The 25,717-nt window shown below is 40.1% G+C and overlaps 1 protein-coding gene across 9 annotated transcripts in view; it reads right to left on the bottom strand.

Moving 5' to 3' along the window:
• Positions 1 to 718: 718 nt before the first annotated feature.
• LOC131165282 (pentatricopeptide repeat-containing protein At2g26790, mitochondrial) overlaps positions 719 to 25,717 on the bottom strand; it is a 31,886-nt gene continuing 6,887 nt past the window's right edge. Inside the window, exons 2-5 of one of the 9 annotated variants that reach the window (XM_058122929.1) lie at positions 22,269 to 22,535; positions 20,217 to 20,316; positions 17,777 to 17,894; positions 719 to 1,095 (exon numbers count right to left, since the gene is read on the bottom strand). The gene's annotated coding sequence lies outside the window, so the exon portion shown is untranslated. Of the gene's footprint in view, positions 1,096 to 4,604; positions 4,699 to 17,776; positions 17,895 to 18,738; positions 18,840 to 19,203; positions 19,332 to 20,216; positions 20,317 to 22,268; positions 22,536 to 25,717 lie in introns of those variants that run through there. The other 8 variants (XM_058122928.1, XM_058122933.1, XM_058122934.1 and 5 more) reach the window with 8 other exon arrangements.

The raw sequence follows: 25,717 nt of genomic DNA, 5'->3' as shown, positions 1-25,717 counted from the left end.
GAATTATTATATTCATTTATAATTTTTTTCTATTCCTATCTCATTTTGTTCAACAAATAAAATGCAACTTAATTTTTCAACAAATAAACTTCTCTAGGCATTATAATTTTAATTCAAAACTAAATCATATTTTTATTGAATTGTAACAATTTAAAAATAAAAAAATTAATTCAACTATCTTAAGTTATAAAAATCAAATATTAGTCACTTCTAGAATAATGTTTAAGATGCATAAGTGTTTTTTTTTTTTTAAATTATGTTTGCCCTAATTGAACATAAAAATTGAAGCACCTGGTGTATAAAGAGTAACTTTAGGAAGAAAAAATTATATGAATATTAAATATAGAAAAAGTAAACTTCAATAAAGTTTTGGTTCTTGAGATAAGGGTCTGCATTTTTCCAAGCACCCAAGAGTGTAGCACACACTACAAGAAGCAAAGGGAAAATCAACTAGATTTTCAGGACAATATCTCGAGCCAAAGGGGCAATTAAACAGTCAATTTGCCGGAGGCTTTCACCAAGTCAAGCATCGAACCATGGTGAAGTTGAGCTTCCATTCCCAACTCGGAACATAAATAGACTTTCATAGCGACTCAAAACCTTGGTCACAACATTTGAAATAAATTTTCTTTCAAGAATATAACCAAAAGATGGAAATATCAACATAGAGAATTGATGGAGTGGAATTAATTGGTCGATAGGAGGAAGAGCATGAAAATTGAAATACTTAATTGCTTTATTTTGATATACAGATAACCATGCCAAAATTCTCAAGGCCTCGGATAGAAATAATTTCATTGCAACCCAGATTTTGCAATTTTACAAACACAAATGAATGGGCGCTTTCATCATTGATAGTTCAAAGATGAGAGGTTACTGCTGTTAACATGCAACTAAGAAAAATAAAATAACAGTAAACTTGTTTTTGGGACCTCAATCAACCAAAATCCAATAGGAGAAAGGGACAATAACACATCATCAATCCAACACCATAGAATTCAGATTTATCTTTCCTAGTTTTCCCCAGATTGCAGATCTCCCAGTTTGCAGGCTAAGGTGACAGGCTGGCCAGCCCAACGGATCGCCGCACGTGGGCTAGCAAAAGGAAAAGGAAGAAAGAGAAGCACGGAGGAGAAATGGGCAAGAGACCTATTGGAAACTAACGGGGAGAGGGGGAAGAGGGGAAGGGGGTAGCAAAGGGCAAGGACCACTGGAGCTGTGGGATGTTGTGTAGAGGGAACGTGAAAAAACTCGGCTAGGCACGGCTAAAAGGGGGGAACACCGACACCATCCATCCCCAACCCAGCACGTGAGGCAAGGGACGAAGGGGAGGGGAGCTAAGAGACGAGGGGGTGCGGGGCGGAGGGGGGGGAAATGCCACCAAAGGGGAAGGCGCACACAGAAACGCGAAGGGCGGAGGAAACAAGAGTGATGAGGGTCAAACAGCACCAGCCGCGCGCCGCACAACCACACAACAGAGACACGCAGACTAGGGAGGGACCAAAGGGCACAATCAGGGCTACAATGCCGAGTCCGAGAGCGGGGCTTGGGGGGGAGCACCAAAGCGGGCCACAGAGACATAATTTAGAGGCCCGGTCCCATCCAGTCATGTCTTGCAGAGGCCGGCGGAACCTGCAGGTGTCCCCAGCCGGCAGGGGGGGGTCAGAGGAGCGCTGACGCCGGGGCGCCCGTGCTACGAAAAGAGGGCGACCATGTAGCAGCGGGAAAGCCCGACCGTCGGGGCGCTGAGGACCGCCATTCACCACCAGTAAGCGGGGGAAGCGGGCCGGGACTTGCCATGCGAGGAGCCTGCGGGAAGAGACCCACCGCTAGTTGCGAAGACCCCCGGAGGGGTGACCGGGAAGGGGAGCCCGAGGGGCCCGGCCCGCGAACGACAAGAAGCCAAGGGGCCAGGCACAGAGAGACAAGCGGGAGAGGGCAGTGCCAAACGGCCACCAAAAGCAGCAAAGTTATGGGGACAAGCAACGAGGAGCCAGACGGCATCGGTGGCGGGCAGGGGCAGCGCCGACAGTCACCGGCGGGGCACGACAAGCACCGACGGCCCAGAGACCGGCAGGGGAAACCCAGGAGGGGCGAGAGCCGCGGCCGCTCCGGCACAGCTGCCAGTGAGGAGGACGGGGGGGGGCCGGCACCAGATTTCCTGGGGGCCAAGGGTTGGAAGCAGCAGAGACGGGCGCGCAGGACAGGCGCGCAGTAGTCAGTGCCAACAGGACAGCAGGGGGAGCAGAGGGGATTAATGCCTATGGACGTAGTAGACCACCGGCCCGGACCCAAAAGCAGGACAACCGAAGACCAAACACAGGGGGAATCCCCTGGTAGCACAGGGGGGGGGGGAGCACAACCGGGACAGGCAGCACACGACAGCCAGAGCGCGGCAGCAGACAAGGCAAGGTGACGAAGAAGCCCCGGAAGCAAACCAAGCGAGGGGAAGTAAAGAGGCGAGAGCGCCGGGCCAAACGCCCAGTGGTCAGGGGTAGAGAGCGGCCGGAAGGACCCAGGACCACTGGGGAAAAGACTAGGGAATAGCCGAGGGAGAGCCTCAAGGAAAATTGAGGGAAAAAAGGCATTCACGAAACCAACTTCTCGAGGGCCGCAGCCAGCCTCCATAGCTCCAGAAGCCGGGAGGAAGAACGGGAAACCAACACACAGCGGAACAAGGACAGGTAGAGCCGGGCGGCCACAAAGGGGGGGGAGACCCGGAAGGAGCGAAAAACAAGGGAAAAAAAAGGGGGTCCAGCAAAGAAACGGGGACCGGAAGGCCGGCCCCTGGCGCTACAGCTCGGCGCGGGGAGCCAACCCCGAGGGTGCCGCCCATAGTTTAACCAAAAAGCGTCGATTGCTTCCTAAAAAAATCACCACGCATCCCTTATCCCCATGGCGGCAGGAGAGCGGCCGCAAGAGGGAGGCGAAGCTGCAGGTGGGGCGGCTTGCATGAGGCCTCCCAGTATGCCAGAAAAAAGAGACAATCGCAGAGGTTGATTATTTTTGGTCAGGAAAAAAATAAAAAAACGAAGTGGGGAAAGGCAGGGCACAGGGGGCCCGCGCCAAAAATCGCCATGGAAACCCGGCAAGCAACACCCTCTCCAGCGAGGGCGAAGGTCCGGGGTGGTCACGTCATAATTTGGGGGCAAAACCACAGAAACCGGGGGTACGGGGGGCCGGTTTAGATGGTCTAGAAGAATAGGGACATGGCGATTGAAAACAAGGGCACTGACCAAAGAGACTGACAATTGCATTCCTGCCAAGCGCCGAAAAGGTATGTAAACGAAGATCAAGGCAAAGAGATGAGAGGTTGTGGAACGGAGACACAAGGAGGGACCGCCACCAAAAAGAAGACAAAAGGGGAAAGAAAAGTGCCGCAGAGCAGTATAAGAACCAGGCCCTCAGTTCCTTGGAGAATCGGGTGGCGGAAGAAGAACATGTCATGTAAAACGGAGAAAGAACAGCAAACCGTGCTCATATGTACCGAAAAGGGCAGACGACAAAACATAAAAATAAAAGGACAGAAAAGAAAAGCAAGGAAACAAAGAAGCACGACTTAAGGGCCAAAGGGAGATTCCAAGAGGCAGGCAGGCCGCCTTCCTAAAAAAATAGACATCGACAGAGGTTGATAATTTTTGGTCAGGAAAAAAATAAAAAAACGAAATGGGAAATTCAGGGTTCACAGTGGGCCTCCAGAATCTCCATTGAAACCTGCAAGCAACACCCCTCCATCTGTTCGGAGTTCCTTTTTTTACTTCATAATTTGGGGGCAAAAACCACATAAACCTTTGTTTACTGGTTTCCTGTTTATATGTTCTAGAAGAATATGACATGGCTATTGAAACAAGGGCAACTGACCAAATAGGCTGACAATTGCATTCCTCCATCGCAGAAAGAGGTTATCTTAAACTAATACAATGCAAATGAGATGATATTTTGTGGAACGAGACACAAGTAGGGACCCCCACACAAAAAGATACAAAAGGGTAAAGATAAAGTTCCTCAGATCATTACAAATATAAAAGGCCTCCAGAACATCATCTCTCTAAGGTACTAAAATGGCATCTACAAAAAAATAAAAATAAAATAAAAAAAAGAGGCAAGAAGCAACAACAGTGATATCCCCGTCTAATCGATTAGTTCTGGTCAGGCGAGGGCCGGGGGTTACGGCTCTTTTTTTACTTCATAATTTGGGGGCAAAAACCACATAAACCTTTGTTTACTGGTTTCCTGTTTGTATGTTCTAGAAGAATATGACATGGCTATTGAAACAAGGGCAACTGACCAAATAGGCTAACCATTGCATTCCTCCATCGCAGAAAAGGTTATCTTAAACTAATGACAATGCAAATGAGATGATATTTTGTGGAACGAGATATACAAGTAGGAACCCCCACACAAAAAGATACAAAAGGGTAAAGATAAAGTTCCTCAGATCATTATAAGAACAAGTCCCTCAGTTCCTTTTATCTGGTTTCTGAATAAGAACATGTCATGTAAACTGAGAAAAGAACATGAGAATTTTGCTCATAATGTACTAAAACGGCATACTACAAAAAAATAAAATAAAATAAAATAAAAGAGGAAACAAGAAGCACTACTTACTGGCCAACAGGGATATTCCCAATAGCATTGCAATTCACTCATTTCCATCCCTTCTAAATGGGTTAGTTCACAACGACAACAGCATTTGAGCTATCAATGACAAGAAAATCATAACCACTTTAATGTTAAAAACTACAAACGAATATCCAAAGGGAACAGTACTGTGCAAATGAAACATGTGTGCATGCGTGCGCACTTCAAGATGGATTTGAATGATCTCTGTAGAAACCCCAATTTTAACCAGGCCTTTCCAAGGAGACCTCGTGTCAAACCCTCTCCCACACCGCTTGTAAACTCCACACATCTTTGTAGGTCCCATGCTACTTGTGGACCCCACATATCTTTGTAGGTCCCACGCCACTCATGGACCCCACACATCTTTGTAGGTCTCACCCTGCTTGTGGACCCCACACATTTTAATGGGCCCCATGCACCCCACATGGCTCGTGGGCTACGCACATCTTCATGGGCCCCACACGGATTGGGCTGTGCTTGACATATATTTTTAGCCATAGACACCTCAATTTTGACAAGGACGGTCCGAGGAGACCCCGTGTGATAAGAATGACGACTTTGTAAACTGGGAGAAGAAGGTCCCAAATGAGTCCTGTTTTATTTCAAAATTGAGTCCCATTGACGCTAACTTGGATTACTATATCCGGTGCACGCTAGCTTGGGTTCCTATAACCCTCATGCGGTTGTAGGCCCCACATGACTTTTGGGTCCCACATATCTCCATTAGGCCCCACATATCTTGGTATGTTAGCTCAGATTCCTACATCCGGTATACGTTACTTCCTTTAATACGCTGACTCAAATTCCTACATCCGGTGCACATTACCTCCTTTAATACGCTAGTTCGGATTCCTACATCCAATGCACGCTAACTCGGGTTCCTATAACCCTCACGCGGCATGTAAGCTTCACATGGCTTGTGGGCCCCACATATCTCCATTGGGAATCTCCTGGTACGTTAGTTCGGATTCCTACATCCAGTGCCAATTACCCTCTCGTACGCTAACTCGGATTCCTACATCCGGTGCATGCTAACTCAGGTTCCTATAACTCTCACATGGCTTGTAGACTCCACATGGTTTGTGGGCCCCACATATCTCCATTGGACCCCACATGATCTGTGGGTCCCACATCTCCTGGTACATTAGTTAGAATTCCTATATCCGGTGCACGTTACCTCCTTTAGTACACTAGCTCGGATTCCTACATCCGATTCTATCTAACTCAAGTTCCGATAACCCTCACACAGCTTGTAGGCCCCACATGACTTGTGGGCCCCACATCTCCCAATACATTAACTCAAATTCTTACATCCAGTGCACGTTACCTCGCTTAGTACGCTACCTCAGATTCCTACATCCAGTGCACGCTAGCTCAGGTTCCTATAACCCTCACGCAGCTTGTAGGTCCCACACATCTCCATTGGGTTCCGCACGACTTCTTGGACCCCTGTATATTTATTTTATCATTATTATTATTATTATTTTATTTCTATTATTTATTTAATCTGTAAAATGCAAGAATGCTATATTCCCTTCATCATTTTTCACCTCGTGCTTTGTTCTCCTCATTATTATTCATCCCATGTTATATTTCCTTCATCATTCTTCACCTCATGTCTTGTTCCCCTCTTTATCATTCATCTCATGTTATATTCTCTTCGTCATTTTTCACCCCATACTTTATTCCTCTTTTTATCATTCATTTCATGCTATATTTCCTTCATCATTCTTCACCGCATGCCTTGTTCTCCTCTTTATCATTCATCCCATGCTATATTCCTTTCATCATTTTTCACCCCATACTTTGTTCCTCTCTTTATCATTTATCTCATGCTATATTCCTTTCATCATTTTTTACCCCATGTTTTGTTCTCCCCATAATTACTCCTTTATGTCTTGTTTCCCATGTTTGCCCGAAGTTAAGTTTATAAATAGTCTTCACATTCTAAACATAAGGTAGGAGTTTTTCTTTGTTGTATGAGAAGATTTCGAATATTGAAGTTTTCTATTGTAAGTTTGTGAAGCTTTTCTCTCTCTTTGTGAGTAAGGAGTGAGATTACGTTCCATTCTCTCAGGAGATCAAGTGGTCGACCGATCTCGTTTTCTACCGGTGTCGGGTCACCCCATCTAAAGAAAGTACTCCGTAGTGCCTCAAGTCAGAGCTCAAGAACCACCCCCAGAAAGACGCTGTAGACTGGCCCCTGTAAACTCATCGATAAGAAAAGAAGACCCAAGAAGAGGAAGACGAGAGGTAAAATTAATAGATTTTCCCTTCCTGGGTAACATTCTAAAGTGTAATAAACGAGGTATGAAGTTGTGAATCGGGACTCGAACCCAAAATTAGGATCAACCTTGAACCTAAACTATCCCTCTACGAACTGTTTAAACCCTTGAGTTGGTATAGAACTAATTTACTATTTAATTTGGTACGTGATTTTTTTTTTTCTTTAAACATTTAATAATTCGAAAAACCCATAAAAAAATCATAACATGCCAGAAAAATCACAAAAGTTTTAGAAAAAATTTCAAAAATATTTTAAAATTTTGACTTCTATGAGTTTTGTCTTTATTTTACTTGTACTATTTTGAAGTTCAGTAAAAATATTGAAAAATCAAAAAAATCACAAAAATGTTTTCACACTTAGAAAAAATCAAAAAAACATTTTCAAGGTCCAGGAAATCATTTTTACCCTAAACGAGCGCAAAACCTCCCAATGTTTCAAAAATGTTATTTTTCCTTAGAAAAATCCTATAAATTTCAAAAGACCTAGGAGTTATTTTTGTAAAAACCTATTTTCTCGATTTTCTGATCCCGATGATTGCAAAGAAGGGCATTGAGCTTTTCAAAGAGCGATATGCCCCGATTTTGAGGGAATACCTATATGTTATTTTTCTTCAGGTATTTATTTTACAATTTTAAAACGGGAGTAATTTTAAAGGCTTATTAAATTAATTTTGGGGTAATTTTTGACTAATTACCTTAATTTTAAAGGCTTATTAATTTTGAAGGCTTATTAATTTTAAAGGCTTATTAATTTTGAACGGGCGCGTAGAGGGTGCGAATACCTTCCCCTCGCGTAACCGTACTCCCGAGCCCGTCTCTGGTAACCCAGATCAATTCTACCCTTAGTTGGGTAGTAATCAAGTGTTCTAACCACACTAAAAAATTAGTGGCGACTCCATTTTTATTTTTACCCGAAAATCAAAATAATACTTTTTCATTTGCCTCGTTCCGTCCGAGAACGTCGCGACAGCTTAGCGACTCTGCTGGGGATGTTTGAGAGTCGAGCCAGTGATTAATCCTCGATTATCCCAATTTCTAATATAACGAACCTTTTGAACACCCCCAATTTCAAATACACGTCACTCCTACATTTGAAGAAACAAAGATCACCTTATTAGATCTATACGCCCAATTCTCGAGCTTCCCTGGCAAGAGAATTGCATAATGTTGCTAGAATCAAGATTCAACAAGCCGCAGGAGAAGACAAGAAAATCACTTGGAAGTGCCTGAAGGCACTGTTGGAAGAAGAAGAAGGTAAGGAGACTCAGATGCATTTGGTAGCCCTGGTCATATATGATCTAATTATATTCTCCAAAGAATTAGGGACCATCGATCAAGCCACCACTTCTTTTGTGGCACAAGTGAAGAATAGAGTTAATCCAGTCCCAGGTATTTTGGCGGAAACTTTCTGATCCCTCGATAAATGCAGGGGTAAGGGGCAAGAACGATTGAAGTGTTGTGTTCCTTTGCTCTATGTTTGATTCTCCAGTTACCTACCAAGCAACCAATGGAGTACCGCGATACCTTTTCAGCTCTCATAATTCCCTTAGCGGAGTTTGAAGGGGCTCAACAGATCGTTCAATAAAACAAGGCTGTATAGAACGAAAAATTACACAAATTGGAAGATTCAGGACTAATCTGGCAAGCACCATGGATGAAGTGTTCAAGCATGATATACTAGTGTGGAAACCTCCCATGGGTCCCATTACTAGGCCCATGAGGAGGACTGGCATATGCTCCTCTGATGGCCAGGAGTCAAATAGGGACATCTCAATTTATGCCAAGCCACAGGTTGGCAAAATCAAATTTCACTTATGCAGCAACGGATGCCTAGAATCAGATCAGGAAGTTCACAGTGGCCTGAAAACATGTGCACTTGATAGATCCAGGTGAGGAAGCAATTGCAATTCAGGAGAGCTACGAGGTATGGCGGGTCAATAGGGTGAACCCCCAATTCGAAGAAACTTTTGGAGCCCTTACTACTCATGGCCAGTCATCAAAAGATCCACAGTATGCCGAGGGTTTTCACTTCAATTTCAGCCTTTGCGCCTTCCAACGCCTTGAATTTTTGATCGAGCGCGGCTCAAAGCGTCTGTCTCTCTTTTCTCAAGGTCACTACTTTCCTTTCTGATAGCGCGAGCTGAGTTTTTGGTCGTTTGACTTTCTTACGGTAAAAGGCAACCAGCATTCCCTTCCCCCGCTCCGTCTGCTAACTTTCTGATACCGTTTCCTTCTTTGAGCGTGGCTCCATTTGTAACTGTGGATCTTTTGATGACTGGCCATGAGTAGCAAGGGCTCCGAAAGTTCCTTCGAAATGAGGGTTCACCCGGTTGACCCGCCATACCTCGTAGCTCTCCTGAATTGCAATTGCTTCCTCACCTGGGTCTACCAAGTGCACGTGTTTTCAGGCCACTGTGAACTTCCTGGTCTGATTCTAGGCATCCGTTGCTGCATAAGCGTAATCTGGTTTTGCCAACCAATGGGTTGCTTGCACAAATTGAGATGCCTCTATTTGCCTCCTAGCCATCAGAGGAGCATATGCCACTCCTCCCCATGGGCCTAGTAACGGGACCCATGGGAGGTTTCCACACCAGTATATCATGCTGGAACACTTCATCCATGGCGCTTGCCAGATTAGTCCCGAATCTCCCAATTTGTGTAATTTTTCGTTCGATACGACCTTGCTCTATTGAACGATCTGCTGAGCCCCTTCAAACTCCGCTAAGGGAATTCTAAGAGCTGAAAAGGTATTGCAGTACTCCCCTGGTTGCTTGGTAGGTAACTGGCGAACCAAACATAGAGCAAAGAAACACAACACTTCAATCCTTCTTGCCCCTTACCCCTGCATTTATTGAGGGATTGGAAAGTTTCCGCCAAAATACCTGGGACTGGATTAACTTCATTCTTCACTTGTGCCACAAAAGAAGGGGTGGCTTGATCGATGGTCCCTAATTCTTTGGGGAATATAACCAGATCATATATGACCAGGGCTACCAAATGCATCTGAGTCTCCTTACCTTCTTCTTCTTCCAACAGTGCCTTCAGGCACTTCCAAGTGATTTTCTCATCTTCACCTGTGGCTCGCTGAATCTTGATTCCCGCAACATTATGCAATTCTCTTGCCAAGAAAGCTCGAGAATCGGGCGTATAGATCTGATAAGGTGACCGTTGTTTCATCAAATGTAGGAGTGACGTGTACTCTTCGATTGTAGGAACCATGTCTATCCCATTGACTGTGAAGCATGTGTACGAGAGTTTCTAGAAATCGACTAACGCCTTCACCTTCTGAAGGTTCACCGATATATGCAATAGAAAACCGATGTGGCCGTATAACTTTGAGAACTCCAAACGGCGTTGCGGTGTCCACCCTTTCCAAATAGTCTTTAGTTCATCTAGGAGGTTTGACCGGGTATGTATGCAAACTTTGGCTGATAACTTCACCACTGACTCTTTGTTCAGGCTGTCTCCTCACTGCCTCTGTTGATCTTTAGAATATAACTGTACCACAGACTCGATTTCCTAATAAATTACTGCATCCTCCATGAATAACCCTGATTTTTCTCGGAACCTTGTTAAAGCGGGTGGGATGCCTATATGTATGTAATATGTTAGTAATACTACCATACAATTCAAAGAAAATATGTATAGCCATAAAATCTCTTGGAGAAGAATGGGGTTCCTATCCCACAAACCCAGGGTGGATATATACAAGGTTCTTCGAGAATCTATCCTAGGTAGGGGATTTTGGATAAGCATGTGTGGTTAAGCTCTAATCCCTATAGACAAAAAGGTTCTCAAATTGAAACTTTATCCTTCCTCGCAGAGGTTCAAACAAAGCTCGCACTAAGCGAAGCGGTTTGCGAGTCCCATCAAGCTTAAGCTACAAAGGGACAAACACTATTACATCCCTATCTAATCCTAAGTGGGAAAGCTCAAGTACAGAGCTGTGAAGGTGTGTGAGTTCATCCATTTTAGCCTACACCCTCTACCCCACATTCATCCATTCATTATTCACAATCGAATACATGCAACACATCACATGTTAGAAAATATATACAATTAATCACATGCTTACCAACCAATCATATGCTCAACATGGCAAATATTCACAAGTATCAATTACCTACTTATTCAAACACAAAAGGTAAATCAAACACTTACGGTTATTAATATGCACAATCATAGTAGTTAAAAGCGCGTCTAGGCGCAAGGCGCAGTGAAGCGAAGAGGCTTGTGCCTCAAACCAGGTGAGGCGAGGCGACCTGCAAGAGGCAACACTAGGCGAGACGAGGCGCACTGGGGCGACAAGCGCAGTGAGTCGCGCCTTGTGAATTTTTAGTCATTTAAAGTAGAGAAATAGCCACAGCCAAACCCGTAGCCCTCATTCGACTCGAACAAACATAGCCCCTAGCCCCTCTCGGCCCTTTGAAGCCCTTCATGAGTTCGTTTTGCACATTCGAACTAGCAGGAGCCTTCGTGATCCTTCGAACCAGCAACGTGAGCTCGTCTGCGAGCCTTCGAACCAGCCGGAAGCCTTCGCTACTTCGTCTTCGAGCTTCGAACCAGGATCGTGAGTTCGTCTTTGACATTTTGAAGAAGCACGACCCTTCGCGACTTCGTTTCCAACCAGCAGGAGCCCTCGCGAGTTCTTCTTCTTCTTCTTCTTCTTCCTGCTGCCTGCTGCCTTCTGCTTCTCTTCTTCTTCTTCTTCTTCTTCTTCTTCTTCTTCTTCTTCCTGCCGCCTGCTTGTTGCGTGCTGCGTGCTGCTGACTATTGCGTGCTGCCTTCTGCTTCTCTTTTTCTTCTTCTTTATATGTAAGCTTATAAATTAAATATTTTCTTTAATTAATCTAAGCTTATAAATTATAACTAATACATTATTTTTTTTACTGAAATTTACCTACTGTTTTTAAATTTGTAATATTTAGTTTAATTAATGTAAGTTTATAAATTATAACTAATACATAATATTTATTCTTTTTATTGAAATTTGGCTACTTTTTTTCCTCTTCTTCTTTATATGTAATTACTAATTAAATATTTAGTTTAATTAATGCAAGTTTATAAATTATAACTAATACATAATATTTATTCTTTTTACTAAAATTTAGCTACTATTTTTTAATTTGTAATATTTAGTTTAATTAATGTGAGTTTATAAATTATAATTAATACATGATATTTATTTTTTTTTATTGAAATTTAGCTACTATTTTTTTATTTGTACTCTTTTCTTTTGATGTTGAACTATGTTGAATTGTTGATGCTTTTGGGCTCAATTTTCAATTTTGTAATTGAATTTTTTGGCATTTTAAATTCTAATATTACTAGATATTCATACGTTCATATATCAGTTACTCCAAATAGACATTTTACACCATTTTAATAATTGTGCGCCTCACCTTCATGAGGCGCGCGCCTTCGCCTCGCGCCTCGGCTTTAAAGACCCTTTGCGCCTCGGCTCACCTCGCACCTCTAACTACTATGTGCACAATTACCCATCTATGCACCATCAAATTTATCAATTTGTACAAAAAGGAAAAGAGGTGTTCAAAAAGTTCATTATATTTGAAATTGGAATAATCGACGATTAATCACTGGCTCGACTCTCAAGCATCCACAGCGGGGCCGCCAAGCTATCACGATGTTCTCGGGCAGAACGAGGCGAATGAAAAAGTATTATTTTGATTTTCAGGTAAAAATAGAAATGGAGTCGCCATTAACCTTTTACTGTGATTAGAACACTTGATTACTACCCAATTAAGAGTAAAATCGATCTATGTTACCAAAAACGGACTCGAGAGTACGGTTACGCAAGAAGGTATTCGCACCCCATACGCACCTGCTCTTACGAAAGGTACCAGATTAATCGAAAATTATCCCAAAATTAATTTAATAAACCTTTAAAATTACTCCCGTTTTTAAAATTGTAAAACAAATACCCGAAGAAAAATAACATATAGATATTCCCTCAAAACCAGGACATATCGTGCTTCGAAAAGCTCAACACCCTTCTTTGCAATCATCGGGATTAGAAAATCGAGAAAATAGGTTTTTATAAAAATAACTCCCAGGTCTTCTAAAGTTTATAGAATTTTTCCAAGAAAAAAAATAATATTTTTGAAACATTGGGAGGTTTTGGGCTCATTCGGGGTAAAAATGATTTCCTGAACCTTGAAAATGTTTTTGTGATTTTTTCTAAGTGTGAAAACATTTTTGTGATTTTTATGATTTTTCAACATTTTTCCCAAACTTCAAAATAGCACAAATAAAATTAAGACAAAACTCATAGAAGTCAAAGTTTGAAAATATTTTTGAAATTTTTTCTAAAATTTTTGTGATTTTTTTGGCATGTTATAATTTTTATGGGTTTTTCGAATTATTAAATGTTTAAAGGAAAAAAGAAAAAAAAAATCACATACCGAATAAAACAGTAAACCGGTTCCACACCGACTCAAGGGTTCAAACAATTTGCACAGGGATAAACAGGGTCTAGTTTCAAGGTTGAACCTAACTTTGGGTTTGAGTCCCTGATTCACAACTTCATACCCCGTCTATTACACTTTAGAATGTAACCCAGGAAGGGAAAGTCTATTAGTTTTACCTCTCGTCTTCCTTTCCTCCGGTCTTCTTTTCCTATCGGTGAGTCTACAAGAGCAAGTCTACAGCGTTTTTCCGGGGGTGGTTCTTGAGCTTTGACTTGAGACACTAAGGAGTGCTTTCTTTAGATGGGGTGACCCAGCACCAGTAGGAAACAGGATCGGTCAACCACTTGATCTCCTAAAAGAATGGAACGTAACCTCACTCCTTAAAAAGAGAGAGACAAGCTTCACAAACTTACAATAGAAGACTTCAATATTCGAAATCTTCTCCTATAACAAAGAAAAACTGCTACCTTGTGCTTAGAATGAGAATGCTATTTATAGACTTAACTTGGGACAAACATGGGAAACAAGATATAAGGGAGTAATTATGAGGGAAACAAAACATGAGGTGAAAAATTATGCAAGGAATATAGCATGGGATGAATGATAAAGAGGGGAACAAAACATAGGGTGAAAACTGATAAAGGGAATATAGCATGTGATGAATGATAAAGAGGAGAACAAGGCATGGGGTGAAAAATGATGAAGGGAATATAACATGGGATGAATGATAAAGAGGGGAACAAAGCATGAGGTGAAAAATGATGAAGGGAATATAGCATGGGATTAATGATAAAGAGGGGAACAAAACATGGGTGAAAAATGATGAAAAGAATATATCATGCTTGCATTTTACAAATTAGATAAATAATAATAATAATAATAATAATAATGAATTTATATGGGAGTCCAAGAAGCTGTGCGGAGCCCAATGGAGATGTGTGGGGCCCACAAGACATGTGGGGCGAGATATGTGGGGCCTATAAGCCATGTGGGGCCTACAAGCCACGTGAGGGTTATAGGAACTCAAGCTAGCGTGCACCGAATATAGTAATCTGAACTAGCGTCAAAGGGACTCAATTTTGAAATAAACCGAGACTCAATTGGAACCTTTTACTCCCAGTTTACAAAGTTGTCATTCTTATCACACAAGGTCTCCTCGGACCATCCTGGTCAAAATTGGGGTGTCTATGGCTACAAATATATGTCAAGCAAGGCCCAATCCGTGTGAGGCCCATGAAAATGTGCAAGGCCCAAAAGCCATGTGGGGTTCACAAGCCACGTGGGGCCCATTAAAATGTGTGGGATCCACAAGCAAGGTGAAACCTACAAAGATGTATGGGGTCCACAAGCAGCGTGGGAGAGGGTTTGACATGAGATCTCCTCAAAAAAGCCTAATTAAAATTGGGGTGTCTACAATCTCATCACCACTATACTTAAAAATTTCAAACCAGTGTGTTTTAAATCGGGATGTGACCAATACTAGCTCATCAATTAAAAAATAAAAAAGCAAGAAAAACAAAATAAGAAGAGAAAAAAACTCCTTGGTCCCTACTTATACATTGCTACAAATGAGTTGAAATTCAGATGATGCATCAAAGTAAAGGTTGGAACTTGCATTTAGCATTTAAAAACTGCATTTTACACCTATAAAAGAATTATAAGACTGATATCATCAACAAGAACAACGGAAAAAAATAATAATTAAAAAAAAAATATTCCTGTCTAGCACAAATAAAATTCCCAAAGCATTTATGAAGCCTATTCAGTTAGAATTTCAGATATTCCTTTGTAAACCAAGTTACAAAATGCAATTGATCTGAATTAATGCTTTGCTGTTGATCTTTAATTCTGGTAGAAGGAGATATTCACTCACCTACATGTATTAAGAACATTCTGACTATATTCCATATGATTACTGGTCCGAAATGTAATTCTTCAAAAATCAGGATTCTTTAGTTCTGGTTTAAATGAAAACAAGGTGCAACAGATGGTTCAAATTCTTGGATTTTTACTACTGATCTGAAATGTAATTCTTCAAAATCAGAATTTTCATCATTCTGGTTTAAATGGAAACAAGGTGCAACAGATGGTTCAAACTCTCGGATTTTCAGATGGTAAACTACCAGTAAAATATTTAAAGCTTCCTCATATTTTCAAAGAGAATAAGCAGAATGGAGTGTAAGATTCTGATAGAGCAAACAGCTAGGTGGATAAATAAGTAGACACATGCTGTTACATATGCTGGTAGAGTGCAATTAATTAAAATGGTTTTACAGAGTGCTCACTCTTATTGGCAACCCCAATCAGTAGCTCTCATAGAGCTAGAAAGAATGTTTAAATCATTCTTATGGAAATGTAATGAATGGAATTCTTTATCTTGTTAAGTGAAGTGGAAGAAGATCTGTAAACCTATTGAAGAAGGGGGGCTTGGTTTGAAATTACTTTCTGAATGGAACGCTGTAAACATTTTGAAGCTGATGCGGTATACATATGAACCAAAGCAATTCCTTCGGGTTATTGGGATACACACACATAAGATGGAAGAAAGTTTCTGGGGAGTTAAAGAAAATCCAGGAGATTCATGGTTATGGAGAAAGATACTGAACAACTCTGGATAGTGTGGTTCAAGAAAGAAACTAGTTATGGCAGTGGAGAAGTTCTCAGAATGTCCAGAGCATGATAGATCTTATTCCTTTTCTGCCCAATTCAGATCAAGAAGATAATATTCTCTGGAGCCTATCAAGTTCTGGCAAATTCAATCTTGCTTCAGCATGGGAACTTGTCAGAGAAAAACATCCAAAGAAAAGTTGGTATAAATGCTTGTGGATTAAACAAGCAGTACTAAAGCATGCCTTCATATGTTGGTTAGCTACAAAGAATAGACTACTTTGACATAGGACGGTTCTAAGTAGCCCTACATCATATTGGTATCAGAGCCTACGTTAGGTTCACATTTGACCCTACTTTGTGTGACCAAACAGCATTCAAAGGGCTTTTAAACCAAATCATATACGTTTTCAAAATCTCAACAACTTGTGATCATTAGAATATGTTTGTGATGTTCATGCTTGGTTAATTCAATTCTTCCCATAGATTGTGATATTGTGTGTGCACTACAAAGAGGGTCAACCATAGGACTAGGGCTACTTAGAACCGTCCTACATCATACTTGCTCTTGATAAGATGATTGCTTGGGGAAAAGTTCAAAGTCGTGTATTCAAAGTGCAGACTGTGTTGTGAAAATATTGTAACAAGGAATCACCAGTTCTTTGGGTGCTGCTACACTCTGCAGGTTTTGCAAAAGGCGATATCAGATATGGAAATTCAGATTTCAGGAATATGCTGGGAGGACATAATAAATTGATTACTTAGTCTCAGCAACTCAAGGAAGAACATTAAGGCAAAGATATCCCAGCCTTCTCCTGTTTACCATGTTTGGAGGATGAGGAATCAATTTTTTTTTTTTTAGATGGCACACAAAATCTGGTAAGTGTGGCTAGATAGGCCATGTCAAATCTCAGGCTTAATAGATTTGAATGGTTCGCTGATTGGTAGTTCTATGTTTGTAAATCATGGTGATGAGCTTCTCTTGCAGCATGGCTTAATGACTTTTTCCCTCGTTGGTAATATATTGAAGCTAATCATTTAACAAGAATACTGCAGCGAAGATTTGCACAAACAAGAACCAACACGAAGATTTTCTGTTTCAAAAACAACTGATCAAAATGAAAAATAAAATAAAACGAAAAATGCCTTCTTGGAGAAGTTAAGGGCCCGTTTAGTTGTGGAAAAAATTTTCCATTTTTTATTTATCCAAAGACTTATAAAAAAAACAACTTATTTTTTAGTTTTCCATAATTTGTATTAAAATGGTACAAAATAAAGAGTTTGTTTGGTTGTGTAACATAGTTTTTCATTTTTTGTTACCAGAACCCAAAAAAAAATGCTAGTTTTAATATTTTTCAAAAAATTATACAAGGTAATGCACGGGATCATGGATTTTGAGTTGGATTTGTGTCGATTTGAAGAAACCTAATATATAATCCACACAAATCAAAGTCCAAGATCCAAATTCCTTGCTCTCATATGTAAACTAAGAAGTTATAAATCTAAAGAAAGAAAAAAGATGTTTCCAACTTTTCTATATAAAGTTATAAAATTGGAAAATAAGGCAGCATTTTTGTAACTATTTGAAAAAAAAAAGTAAGGGAAAATAAAACTATCTCCACAAGCAAATAATGTTAAAACTTTTTATTGTTGTTCATTTATTTTATACAAATGTTGCAAAACTGAAAATTAGCTCTTTTTTTGTGATACTATGGAAAACTAAAATGGAAAACGAAATTTCCGCAACTAAATGGACCCTAAGTACCTCATGCTAAATGGAATTTCACGTTAGCAATTACTTGGTCAGGATAGGAAGAATTAGAACTGCTTACCTTGATCTTTCCTTCCCCAAATTGATACACTAGAGTCCAGCAGTTGGAAATAAATCTCACAAAGTCCACCTAGAAAAGTAATTTACAGTGCTACTTCATGATACACAAAGTCTCCAGTCTGCAAGTACAAAAGGCCAATTACCCATTTCTATAACATATAAGTTGCACCCCAAGCCTAAACATTTAAATAACAGTGCTGAATGCAAATTTCATATTAATAAACCAAATGTCCAAGTTCCTAATGGAAACACCACATGGTATTAAAGTGGAGAATAACATTGAAGAGAGAAACACCTGGCAAAGTAACAAAAAAAATAAAGAAAACAAATTTTAATTTTAATGAAATTAAAAAAATGGCCACTGGAGGTGGGGCCTGTTTATTAACTGTCCTCTTCCTCAATATATAAAGTACAAGGCCATGCAAAGGATATTCGACCGCAATCAAGAAAAAGGGAAAACTGAAAGAAACAAAGAAGGGGGAGATGTGCAGCAAGAAAGGAGTGACAATACTCATGAGAAGACAACACAAGCACAGGCATTGACAGAGAGAGAAGAAAAGCCGGAAAGAGAAGAATCGAAAAGAAATAAGAAGTGGTGAAAAGCGCATAGAAGAAAAGATCTGAAAAAAAATAAAAATAAAAAAGTAAAACCCTTAGCTAAGGTTCACTTTCTTGTGCACTTAGTTCTGTGGCATTTTGGGTGGGGGGGGGGGGTGGGGTGCGGTTCCGTCACACAAACATATACAAGATTACCCATTCAAGCCTACTCACTTATTCACAAAACTCTTTCCCACGCCCCACCCCCACCCCGGACTCTAAATATTAAAAAGCCCAAGCTCGTCACATAAGAAACTTATCCTTCATAAATTAAATCTGCAAGACAATCTCAGATGATACATGTGGAGTGCAAATATCTCCATTTACAAGTTTCTTGCACGTAAAATGACAATCAACTTCAAAATGCTCAAGTCCGCTCCAAGGTTTGAAGCTACAGGCACTGCTTCCTGGTCTAGCCTCATCAGAAGCGGAGGAGAAAGACCAAATTCCTGCAGCAAGCGCTTTAACTGCATCAATTCACAAGCAATGTAAGCCATGCCTCTATATTCCCTTTTTTGTCCACCCATGCTGCCACATACAGACTAGAATAATGAAATCAGATTACACCCAAAAAGGCGAAACACCTAGTAGTATATCTCCAACCAAATAATGAAACAGCCCAATCAGAATTTGAAAACCAACATGCTATATGTCACCAAAGAACTGTATTAGCAAGCCATGAGTTGGAGCCTTATTTGAATATCATTCTATGCACATAAATGTATCCCAATGTGGCATCCTAGGCTGATCCACAAATTGGTTCACTGTACTTATAGGCTTATAGCAAAAGAGCTATTGATTAAATGTCAGATAATTCAATTACATACTGACCTCTTAAGAATGTTCTTGGTCTTCCATCAAGTCACTTTCATCAACCAATACATTAGGATCCATAGCTAAATCAACTGGTTTACCTCCCAATAAATTGAATTTTTCCTAGAAGATCGAACATATATTTCCTACAAGACAAATTGATTCCTTAAAGTGAAGAAGCCACTTCAAATCCTAAAAAGTATTGCAATTTTCCCAAACATTCAGTGTGAAACTGAGATGAAAAGACCCATCTAAATCAAAACATCCGTTGCATCATCCCCGCAATAACTGTATTATCTACATAGGAAACTGAAATAATTCTTCCAACGAAAGTACTTTAAGATGCCGAATGATGATATTGACAATATTTCATCTTGAGCTTCAAAATATCTTCATTAAACTTCCAAACAATGCATAAGATAACTATTTTAAACTGTAGATAGCCTTCAAAATGCACACATAAATGTTGAGACCCCCCTAGTAATAAACCCAAAGGGTTGCTTCATATTCACCTTCTACAAATCACCATGTAGGAAAGCATTTTTAGCATCAAGTAGAAAAAAGGCAAAATGATGCTTAGTAGCAATCGAGATCAATATCTAACTAGAAGTAGACTTAGCTGCTGGAAAGCAGGCCTCTGCATAATCAATGTCATTTGTTCATGCATATCCCATTGCCACCAGTCTGGCTTTTTCAGTCACTCAAGAGATCCATCAGCTAGAGTAAATGCATAAACACATCGATAACCAACAATGCAAAAACTTTCATTCCAAGCGCAACAGGAACAAGCTTCCATGAATTATGAATGATTACCAAGAAGGGCTTGAATCTCTTTACCCATGGACATCCTCCAACCCCCATCAAACATGGCTTCCGGCAAAGATGCCAGAAGAGACGATGACGAGAGAAAAACAATAGAACAACAATATGGACTGAAGGAGAAATAACAAGTAAATTTTTTAATAGGATTTGACCTTCTCAAGTAGAGAGATCTAAATCATTAGATAGAGAACTGGGAGGAATGGTAGTACCTTAGACAGGGTCATCAAAGCACAAGAATGGTGAAGGACCATTAAACAGGTCAAGACCAGGCTCATGCACTTGTGCACCTTCATGATCCTACAGGTGGCCCTGCACAAGAGAATAAAGAGGAGGAAAAGGAAGAAAGATGAGGAGGAATGGATGCAAATAAAGTGTGCTTCAAAAAAAATATGGAAAGTATTTTCAAAGATGATAGCATCTTATAAACTGATGACGAGAGTGGGGCTGAAAACAATGATATCATTTATGAGTATGGGGAAAGCCTAAAATGACACATTTAATAGACTAAGGATCAAATTTATTCTTCAACCAAGAGTAGTATCATGGTCATGTAAAACACCAAAAAGAACGTACACAACTCAAGAGAAAAGGGAGTAGGAGGTGGAAACACACACACACACATAAGACAGTTTAATTTTGAAGTACTGAAGAAGACTGACAATTGATAAGATAACATGCTGTGAGAATGCCATCATTCCAGTATAATTTCGGAATAGACATTTGAATCATGTTTGAATGAGCGACAGCCAATAAACATTGATTCTTCTGTTTTAGCTACTCCTTGAAACATAAAAAATAATGTCACATCCCTAGGGCTTTCACAAATTTATTAAAAAGGCAGAAAAATATTCCAAGGCATTATAAGATCACACAGCGCAAATTCTAACACCTAATTGAGTCTAAATTTCAGCATCAAAAAAAAATAACAAAGAAAATCCATTTATAATTAAACAGAAGTACAGTAGATTCAGTGCAGAAAATTTTCAAAATAACACATAACTCAGAATGATATATCATTAGAAAGAGCCATGTCACTTCTCAAGGAAAAATAACATCTAAAATTCTAAATCCACCACAAAATGAGACTTGGCTTGAACCCATACGTCAGAACTGAACCAAATGAAATGGACCACTAACTTTACAGACACTAGGAACCCAAGACACTATGGTGATTACCCAACTAATCTGTATCGCATTTTAGGTATACATTCTTCAATGATGAAACAAGCAACTTCCACCCTTTTCAATTACAGATCAACAGAGTGACATGCACTGAGAAGTAGTAGATATGAGTGATACTTGACAAGTGCCAACAATTGCAAGTGTGACCTACAAAGTCAAAGTTAGCATGCACAAAAGATCGCAACTGACTTTTCAACCACAACCATAGTTATTAATTCCACCATCAGCTATGGGGCTTCATCCCTCTTCAAAGATGGCCTTTACACCCTCCTCTACCACCACAATTATTAATAACTTGGCTCTAATCACCATGACCACCACACAGTTGCAAATCCAAATCTCTCCAACTAAACCCTCGAGTAAGTTTCAATGAGTTCAGTCCATGTACCTCAATGAAGATAAGAAAACCCCTAAACCAACCAAGGAATTTCCCAATAACCCATGCATGAACAGGCTCAAACTCATCCCTCGCATCCCATAAACGTCTAACATCAATAAAGGCATCACGTTGTCTGATCATCTTAGTTCTTAGAAACATCAGAGGAAATATACTGGAACATATTTAAATCATCAAAAATACTACAGCCCTGATAGTATTAATATAAGCTTCTGCCCTCTTGCTTCTTATAAAAGTTGGATTGCGCAGCCTGGTAAATTCAAGTGATGTTGGTCACAACAGAATACAACTCCCTCAGATGTTCCCAAAGGTCGCATACTATTCCACTACATATACGCAATGACGTATTTAAGGATCCTCTTGCAAACATACCGAATAGTTATTAGAAGTTTTTATTGTTGGGTCATCATGAATATACTTCAACTTTTCCTCAGCTGTGAGAGAAACTTCAACAGCCATAGCCCACAGGATATAATTGCCCCCATTTAATTCAATGGAAATCATATGAAATGGATTGTATTCAAAAGTATGCACCAAGACGATCTCATAACTTACAAAAGTAACTAGATGACTCATTACTGCATTTAATCAACTCCCTAAATAAACTCATGACAGCTCAAAACTCTCATCAAATCATGACAAAAAGTGAAACACAGTAGAGGTTGAGAGCTTAGAAACTTACACAACTATATAACCAGCATCTCCATATTTCAGAATGCAGAGCCAAGGCCAGCAACCACACAAAGCCCGTTCATCCAAAGATAGTTAGGATACCATCATTAGAGACACGGACCAAGGATCTCAAGACCCCCAAGTCCTATCAGGCCTCACTGTAAATTAGTTAATTGCCAAACAACATGAATGAAGTAGCACCTTTCCCTCTTGAGAATTCCGAAAACTGATTTCTGCAAACAACTGAGAAGCATAAAGCTTATGTGAGGTTGTTGACCTGCAAAAATTTTGAAATAAACATATGTAAACAGCTATCTGGTGAAAGGCATGTGGAAAGACCCACACACGCACATATACAGAAAAATAAATTTTAAGTTTAACATTCATCAATATGTTTATCATGTGAACATGATAACGTCATCATTAACACCCAGGTGGAAGAGCTATCTCTTTGTAATATATATACTTGATGGAGTCACAGCAAGACATCTGAATATTATTTTATAAGAAAAGAAAATGATATCATTAGAGGGAAAAACAAAAACAAAAGAAATATACATACACACACACAAATGCACAAGCACACACTCCATGGACAGAGCAAAAAGTCGAGCCTTGCCCAGAGTGAACCGCACTATTCTATTACCAAACAAAATTGGGAGAAGCTCATCTGAAACTAGAGCTAGAAATTCCTCGCTTTAATATGTATTTATCCGTCAACCCAACAAAAAGAATTTTTGGGCCCCTCAGGAAGTTGTTTCTTTCTCTTGCTATGCAGAGGAGAGCACACCCGGTCTCAGGCAGTATATCGGTTGTTAATGATTTTACCAGGACACATCCAATTCAACTGTAACAACCAATCTCTATTCAGGATAAAGGGTTCCTCCCCATTACACCCATACTCCAGTCATTACTGATTTTACAAGGACACGCCCAATTCAAACTGTAATTACCAATCTCTCTTCAGAAAAGAGAGTTCCTCTCCACATACACCCATACTAGAGTATGTCAATTCTTACCTTTAAAGTGACAAGAGGGGAAAAACTATGTTGAACAAGGCCGTCCCTTGCCTTGGAAGAATTCACATGCAGCCACCAGCTTTCCAACAATAAGGGGAGATCTGCTGCTTACTGCTCACGGAAACATCCAACCTATATACTATAATCCGTATATCAAAATAAAAATGCTTGCCAACCCCATATCTGAAAAACTCACTCCTCTAAACCAATCAGTGGCAAAAAACCAAAGTGAGGCCGAATAATAAATCCAATCCCATGACAAAGAACAGATCAACTCTCTCTCCCCCCCCCCCCCACCCCACACTAAATATGCACATCTCATTCCAACCAAATCACCCACAACACCCTGAAAACTGCACATCTCCACAATGCATAGGCATCTTTACTCCTACCAAACCCTGAAAGTGATGTGGCTAACAAATCCTCCACCAACTCTAGACAAACCCAATGCTCTCCAAATAAGACAAAAAGCATACTCCAAACTTTCCAAGCAAAAGAACAATGCAGAAAAAAATTAGGTATTGTTTCTGAACTATCAAAACATAGAACACACATCTGGAGACAGTGCCTTCAAAAGTTTCCTACTCTGCACCAGAATGTTGGCATTAACTCTACCAAGAACAACCAACCAAATTAAAGCCTTGATTTTAGAGGGAACCTTGGCCTTCCAAATACCTTTACAGCGCCGAGAGGACAAATTAGCATTGGACAAACGATCAAAAAATGATTTACAAGGATAAATGCTGGAAGAAACTAAAAAGACCAAGAACAATCCCTCCTAATTGAAGGAAGACAGTTCTCCAACACCAATAACCAAGAAGAGAGCTCCTCCACCACCCTAGCATTTGGAGTTCAACAAAATTGGAAATCCCAAGAAGACATTGGACCATCAGATATCAAAAAGGAAGAATAACATCATTATGCCCTGAGGATAAACGATAAGATGAGAAAAGGAGATGAACAATGCACTATTACCCATGCAAATATCTACCTAGAAACAAATTCTGAGAACCATTACCCAAAACATATTTAGTATGGGGGATTAAAAAGGAGTAAGTCTGAGAAATGCAACTCAAAAGGTTCTCTAAAGAACATTTAATTCGCAAATTAGCATCCGACCCATTCACATGCAAGCCAAATATAGTTTCTAATGACCTTATGCCAAAGAGAAGTCTCCTCTAAAGCAAAACATCATAACCATTTAGCCATTAGGCCAGCAAGTTTAAACACCAACTTACCAAGACCCAAACCCCAATCCATTTAGACCTACACACAATCTCCCAACTAATAGGTCCCTTTTCTCCCCTACCCCAAACCAAAGGAATCTCTCGTAATTTTCTCGATTTACTAAAAGACAAGCATGAATGAGAGTAATACGACCCCCAAAGAAGTAAAGAACCTTTCCACCCATTTAATTGCTTTGACACCCATCTAACAAGGATTAACACCCACCAACCTAGGATTACCATCCCCCTAAGTAAGTCAACTCCATTCCAGAATACCACAACCAACTAAAAAGGCCGACTCCCTAGATCTACCAGACCTCAGCAATCCCAATCTTCTGAAATTAATTTTTAGCACAGAAAACCAGCACAAAAAATTAAAGGAGAGTAAGAACATTCAAGAAAGACCCTCTATAATCACCTAGAAAAACATAAAGGATCACTTACGAAAAACATGGTGCATGCCCAAAATGAAGATGAGACACAACTACCCCCATTCGACTCACTACAAACCCTCCCACAAAACCCTTATCAATCGACCTCTCTGCCATTCTACTCAAGACATCAACAACTAGCAAAAACAAGAATGGAGATAACAGATCCCCCCCTTGTCTAACACCCAACGACCAAAATCATGAGTTAGGTTCACCATTAACAGTAAGAAAAAAGAATGCATTAGACAAGCAACCCCCATCCAAGACAAAAACCCTTCCTTGCAAAGATTATCCAAAAAGTTCCAAACTAACCCTATCATAAGCTTTTTTCAAATCCAGTTTAAAAATAATCCCCTTGTCATTCCTCCTACAAACATGCTCCACTACCTCATTAGCTAGCCAAATAGCATGTAATGCAATTTCCCTAACCCCCACAAAAGGCACTTTGAGCTTGAAGATCTCACCTAACACTCCACTCAACCTATTTGCTAGCACTTCAGCAATAACCTTGCGCAAGGTTACTCACTAAGGTAATATGTCAAAAAAACACCAACCTTAATAAAAATACTCTTCTTAGGAGCCAAAGTAGTGAAAGTGGAATTAATACTTTTACTCAGGACCCCATTTGAATAAAAAGATGATAGAAAAAGAATTATCTTAAGGAAGAAGAATAAAGAGAATTACAACCTTGAAGAGTACAAGATATCCTCAAAAGAGAGACAAATAGCCATAAGAGGGGAAAAAACAAAGAAAAGGAAAAAGGAGCTAACAGAACCTAATTAA

This window comes from Malania oleifera, chromosome 10 (assembly GCF_029873635.1).
Source record: "Malania oleifera isolate guangnan ecotype guangnan chromosome 10, ASM2987363v1, whole genome shotgun sequence".
Classification (NCBI taxonomy): Eukaryota; Viridiplantae; Streptophyta; class Magnoliopsida; order Santalales; family Ximeniaceae; genus Malania; species Malania oleifera.
This window is presented reverse-complemented; position numbering and strand designations above follow the sequence as displayed.